This window comes from Palaemon carinicauda, unplaced genomic scaffold, assembly GCF_036898095.1.
Source record: "Palaemon carinicauda isolate YSFRI2023 unplaced genomic scaffold, ASM3689809v2 scaffold1806, whole genome shotgun sequence".
Lineage (NCBI taxonomy): Eukaryota > Metazoa > Arthropoda > Malacostraca > Decapoda > Palaemonidae > Palaemon > Palaemon carinicauda.
This window is the reverse complement of record NW_027169377.1, coordinates 1-7,403: the sequence shown is the minus strand read 5'-3', so window position 1 is coordinate 7,403 and position 7,403 is coordinate 1.

The following is a 7,403-nucleotide window of genomic DNA, read 5'->3' as shown; positions in this document are numbered from 1 at the left end:
GACGGAACCGAAGGAGGTCATGGTTTTCGACCATGTTAAGGCACAGGCTCTCTTGTCGAGTAGCCTGAGAAAGGCGGGCTATTCAGATTCAAAAGTGTCCGCCTTGAGCAAGAAACACCCTACTTTTCTTGCTCCTGCTTCAATAGCCTCCCCCTTTACGTTGAAGGCATTTAAAACTGTAGCCAAGGCAGTGGAGGCAAGCAAACCATGCCCTGCACTAGAGGAGTGCAGGTCTCTGTCGTTAGCCTTGCCCATGGAAGAGAAGAAATGGAAGGAAGTCCGCCTAACCTTCTCGGTAGGGAAACTGGACGCAGACATCGTTGGACGACAGTTTAGCGGGAATATCCCTAAACTTTCTGACTTTCTCTTGCGCAAGGAACAAGAGACGAAGGAGAGACTTGCTGCATCCTTATCTCTACAAAACTGCATAGAGATGTGTGCAGGCCAAAGAAGTACCCCAGACATGCTCATGGTCCTGGCCAAAATGCATATGGCCACCCTAGTAAAGGACCTGTATGCTTTCATGAAGGCTAGGAGAACCTGTAGGGAGTTCGTGTTCGCTGCTGCAACAGTGAAACATGAACCCAGGAAGCTGATATCTTCTAACATCTGGGGTAAAGACCTCTTCCCGAACGAAGTAATCAAAGAGGTAGTTGAGAAAGCCATCACAGAGAATAGGAACCTTCGTCAGAAGTGGGGCATCTCTTCAAAGAGGAAGTCTTCCCCAGATGCGGGTCCCCAATCTAAAAGGAAGACGAAGAAGCCTAGATTTCTCCCTCGGCCTGCTCAATAACATCCCACAGTCACCATGACCGCGGTGCCCAAAGTGGTGGCCCATACACAGACCACCTTCCAAGTGGTGCCTCAACAGCTGGTCGCCCAGTCACCAGCATTCAACCCTGGGTTTGAAAGGCAGACCACTACCTTTCGGTCGAGAGGTAAAGGATCGAGACGAGGCTCCTCTATATATCCCTCAAGAGTAGGGGAGGACGCGGTCAAGGAGGTAAACCCTCCGGACAATCGAAGCAAGGAGATGCTTCCGGTAGGAGGGAGGCTCCAACATTTTCAGGATCGTTGGACCTTCAATCCTTGGGCCCACGGCCTAATCAAGATTGGACTAGGATGGAAATGAAACAAGTCTCCACCATCATTTCCTCAATTCTTCCAACACTCCACCCCCTCATTAGAAGAATATACCTTAGAGCTCTTGAGCATACAGGTTATAAGGAAAGCAAAGTTCATCAAATTCCAGGGAAGGCAGTTTTGTGTTCGCAAGAAGGACTCAGACAAACTCAGAGTCATTCTGGACTTGTCGCCACTCAACAAGTTCATAGAAAACAGCAAGTTCAGGATGTTAATCCTTCAACACATAAGTACCCTGTTACCCAAAGGGTCGTTCATAGTCTCGATAGACCTGGCAGATGCCTATTGGCAACTTCTAGTCAGTCCCCCCCTCTCCTCATACATAGGATTCAAGTTAGAGAAGATAAAGTATGCTCTCAGAGCCATATCCTTTGGACTAAACATAGCCCCAAGGATCTTCATGAAACTTGCAGACGCAGTCGTGCAACAACTACGCCTAGAGGGTGTTCAGGTAGCAGCATACCTGGACGATTGGCTGGTGCGGGCAGCATCCCAGACGGCTTGTCTGCAAGCATCCAAACAAGTGATCCAGTTCCTGGAACATCCGGGATGCAATATCAACTTCAAGAAGTCTCGACTCTCCAGCTCAAGGGTTTCAATGGCTGGAAATCCATTGGAACCTGAGGTCACACCGTCCCTCCATTCCCTCAGGGAAGAGGAGGGAGATCGCAGGGTCTGTCAAGAGGATTTCAAGACGCCAACAGGAAAGAGTACTGGGTACTGGGGTCTCTCATGTACGCAGCAGTAACAGATCCAGTGCTAAAAGCACAGCTGAAAGATGCGTCAAGAGTCTGGAGAAGATACGCATCAAACGCTCGAAGAGATCTAAAATGACCGATACTGGCCTACACAAAGACATCACACAGAAGAATTGTGATTGACTTTTATCTTTCTTCGTGGCCAAGTGGCTTAGTCACTGTCTATACAAGCTTGCCGACCAGGGTTCGATTCCCGGCCGGAGCCAAGCTCTTGTCTTTGTGTGATTTCGCCTGGGGCTCTGATCCCGAGGTCGTTAAGAGAATCCAGACATTAATGTATCAAAAATATATATGGCTTATTTGAATATGAAAAACACGTAAAAATGTGCAAAATTTATCATTAATTGAATGCCAAGTAACAAACTACCAATTAGCTACGATGGTGAAGATGGGTTGATTTCAATTCTAAGTACAAAATACCTGAATTCGACAGGTATAAGTACAGAAGAATTGTGATTGACTTTTATCTTTCTTCGTGGCCAAGTGGCTTAGTCACTGTCTATACAAGCTTGCCGACCAGGGTTCGATTCCCGGCCGGAGCCAAGCTCTTGTCTTTGTGTGATTTCGCCTGGGGCTCTGATCCCGAGGTCGTTAAGAGAATCCAGACATTAATGTATCAAAAATATATATGGCTTATTTGAATATGAAAAACACGTAAAAATGTGCAAAATTTATCATTAATTGAATGCCAAGTAACAAACTACCAATTAGCTACGATGGTGAAGATGGGTTGATTTCAATTCTAAGTACAAAATACCTGAATTCGACAGGTATAAGTACAGAAGAATTGTGATTGACTTTTATCTTTCTTCGTGGCCAAGTGGCTTAGTCACTGTCTATACAAGCTTGCCGACCAGGGTTCGATTCCCGGCCGGAGCCAAGCTCTTGTCTTTGTGTGATTTCGCCTGGGGCTCTGATCCCGAGGTCGTTAAGAGAATCCAGACATTAATGTATCAAAAATATATATGGCTTATTTGAATATGAAAAACACGTAAAAATGTGCAAAATTTATCATTAATTGAATGCCAAGTAACAAACTACCAATTAACTACGATGGTGAAGATGGGTTGATTTCAATTCTAAGTACAAAATACCTGAATTCGACAGGTATAAGTACAGAAGAATTGTGATTGACTTTTATCTTTCTTCGTGGCCAAGTGGCTTAGTCACTGTCTATACAAGCTTGCCGACCAGGGTTCGATTCCCGGCCGGAGCCAAGCTCTTGTCTTTGTGTGATTTCGCCTGGGGCTCTGATCCCGAGGTCGTTAAGAGAATCCAGACATTAATGTATCAAAAATATATATGGCTTATTTGAATATGAAAAACACGTAAAAATGTGCAAAATTTATCATTAATTGAATGCCAAGTAACAAACTACCAATTAGCTACGATGGTGAAGATGGGTTGATTTCAATTCTAAGTACAAAATACCTGAATTCGACAGGTATAAGTACAGAAGAATAGTGATTGACTTTTATCTTTTTTCGTGGCCAAGTGGCTTAGTCACTGTATATACAAGCTTGCCGACCAGGGTTCGATTCCCGGCCGGAGCCAAGCTCTTGTCTTTGTGTGACTTCGCCTGGGGCTCTGATCCCGAGGTCGTTAAGAGAATCCAGACATTAATGTATCAAAAATATATATGGCTTATTTGAATATGAAAAACACGTAAAAATGTGCAAAATTTATCATTAATTGAATGCCAAGTAACAAACTACCAATTAGCTACGATGGTGAAGATGGGTTGATTTCAATTCTAAGTACAAAATACCTGAATTCGACAGGTATAAGTACAGAAGAATTGTGATTGACTTTTATCTTTCTTCGTGGCCAAATGGCTTAGTCACTGTCTATACAAGCTTGCCGACCAGGGTTCGATTCCCGGCCGGAGCCAAGCTCTTGTCTTTGTGTGATTTCGCCTGGGGCTCTGATCCCGAGGTCGTTAAGAGAATCCAGACATTAATGTATCAAAAATATATATGGCTTATTTGAATATGAAAAACAAGTAAAAATGTGCAAAATTTATCATTAATTGAATGCCAAGTAACAAACTACCAACAAGTGAGCAAGTCCTGAACGCGGACATGGTCCTCGTAGAGGACATACCTCCGCCAAGGTGACCTAGAGCGCCATATGTCCTAGAATCATGAATTGATGTGACTTCGACCTTCACATGACCTTGACCTTCACGTGACCTTCAAGTGACCTTGACCTTCACGTGACCTTGACCTTCACATGACCTTGGCTTCAAGTGACCTTGATCTTCAAATGTACTTGACCTTCACGTGACCTTGACCTTCAGGTGACCTTGACCTTCACGTGACCTTGACCTTCACGTGACCTTGACCTTCAAGTGACCTGCTTGACTTTTGACCTTCAAGTGATCTTTGTTCATTTGCCACTGATACTTAATATGACATTGATATAATGCACCAATATGACCTTGACCTTTGACCTTTATAAATTTGAACATCACCCATGGGTTGCGCCTGGACTAGGACTTCCCTGTTGGCTTATGCAAAAGTCAGTGCTTTATTTCTGTCTCTTGATATGGCCACTTATGTCATAGTGACACCAGTGACCCCTGTGACCTTGACCTTGGGGTGACCTTGACCAAAATTTAATCAGTTCTTCCATACACATTGGGGAACTACTTGGCCAAGTTTGAAGTGATTCCGTGTAGAAATGTGGCCTCTACGTTGTCCACAGACAGACAGACAAACAGAGAAACAAACAAACAAACAAACAAACAAACAAACCGAACCGAAAACATAACCTCCTGGCGGAGGTAATTAGCTACGATGGTGAAGATGGGTTGATTTCAATTTTAAGTACAAAATACCTGAATTCGACAGGTATAAGTACAGAAGAATTGTGATTGAATTTTATCTTTCTTCGTGGCCAAGTGGCTTAGTCACTGTCTATACAAGCTTGCCGACCAGGGTTCGATTCCCGGCCGGAGCCAAGCTCTTGTCTTTGTGTGATTTCGCCTGGGGCTCTGATCCCGAGGTCGTTAAGAGAATCCAGACATTAATGTATCAAAAATATATATGGCTTATTTGAATATGAAAAACACGTAAAAATGTGCAAAATTTATCATTAATTGAATGCCAAGTAACAAACTACCAATTAGCTACGATGGTGAAGATGGGTTGATTTCAATTCTAAGTACAAAATACCTGAATTCGACAGGTATAAGTACAGAAGAATTGTGATTGACTTTTATCTTTCTTCGTGGCCAAGTGGCTTAGTCACTGTCTATACAAGCTTGCCGACCAGGGTTCGATTCCCGGCAGGAGCCAAGCTCTTGTCTTTGTGTGATTTCACCTGGGGCTCTGATCCTGAGGTCGTTAAGAGAATCCAGACATTAATGTATCAAAAATATATATGGCTTATTTGAATATGAAAAACACGTAAAAATGTGCAAAATTTATCATTAATTGAATGCCAAGTAACAAACTACCAATTAGCTACGATGGTGAAGATGGGTTGATTTCAATTCTAAGTACAAAATACCTGAATTCGACAGGTATAAGTACAGAAGAATTGTGATTGACTTTTATCTTTCTTCGTGGCCAAGTGGCTTAGTCACTGTATATACAAGCTTGCCGACCAGGGTTCGATTCCCGGCAGGAGCCAAGCTCTTGTCTTTGTGTGATTTCGCCTGGGGCTCTGATCCCGAGGTCGTTAGGAGAATCCAGACATTAATGTATCAAAAATATATATGGCTTATTTGAATATGAAAAAACACATAAAAATGTGCAAAATTTATCATTAATTGAATGCCAAGTAACAAACTACCAATTAGCTACGATGGTGAAGATGGGTTGATTTCAATTCTAAGTACAAAATACCTGAATTCGACAGGTATAAGTACAGAAGAATTGTGATTGACTTTTATCTTTCTTCGTGGCCAAGTGGCTTAGTCACTGTCTATACAAGCTTGCCGACCAGGGTTCGATTCCCGGCCGGAGCCAAGCTCTTGTCTTTGTGTGATTTCGCCTGGGGCTCTGATCCCGAGGTCGTTAAGAGAATCCAGACATTAATGTATCAAAAATATATATGGCTTATTTGAATATGAAAAATACGTAAAAATGTGCAAAATTTATCATTAATTGAATGCCAAGTAACAAACTACCAATTAGCTACGATGGTGAAGATGGGTTGATTTCAATTCTAAGTACAAAATACCTGAATTCGACAGGTATAAGTACAGAAGAACTGTGATTGACTTTTATCTTTCTTCGTGGCCAAGTGGCTTAGTCACTGTCTATAACAAGCTTGCCGACCAGGGTTCGATTCCCGGCCGGAGCCAAGCTCTTGTCTTTGTGTGATTTCGCCTGGGGCTCTGATCCCGAGGTCGTTAAGAGAATCCAGACATTAATGTATCAAAAATATATATGGCTTATTTGAATATGAAAAACACGTAAAAATGTGCAAAATTTATCATTAATTGAATGCCAAGTAACAAACTACCAATTAGCTACGATGGTGAAGATGGGTTGATTTCAATTCTAAGTACAAAATACCTGAATTCGCAGGTATAAGTACAGAAGAATTGTGATTGACTTTTATCTTTCTTCGTGGCCAAGTGGCTTAGTCACTGTCTATACAAGCTTGCCGAAAAGGGTTCGATTCCCGGCCGGAGCCAAGCTCTTGTCTTTGTGTGATTTCGCCTGGGGCTCTGATCCCGAGGTCGTTAAGAGAATCCAGACATTAATGTATCAAAAATATATATGACCTTATTTGAATATGAAAAACACGTAAAAAATGTGCAAAATTTATCATTAATTGAATGCCAAGTAAACAAATTACCAATTAGCTACGATGGTGAAGATGGGTTGATTTTCAATTCTAGGTACAAAATACCTGAATTCGACAGGTATAAGTACAGAAGAATTGTGATTGACTTTTATCTTTCTTCGTGGCCAAGTGGCTTAGTCACTGTCTATACAAGCTTGCCGACCAGGGTTCGATTCCTGGCCGGAGCCAAGCTCTTGTCTTTGTGTGATTTCGCCTGGGGCTCTGATCCCGAGGTCGTTAAGAGAATCCAGACATTAATGTATCAAAAAATATATATGGCTTATTTGAATATGAAAAACACGTAAAAATGTGTAAAATTTTATTATATATATATATATATATATATATATATATATATATATTATATATATATATATTTATATACATATATATATATATATATATATATATATATATATATATATATATATATATATATATATATATATATATATATTGTAATAAATTTATTTATATATAGTATATATATATATATATATATATATATATATATATATATATATATATATATATATATATATATATATATATACATATATACATATATATATATATATATATGTGTGTGTGTGTGTGTACAGTATATTATTAATTTATTCTTAATTCATTCATCATTTAATCATGGCAGAAGGAATTAATTAATAACGAATAAGCATAAGCTAATGAAGTAGGCGAAGCAGC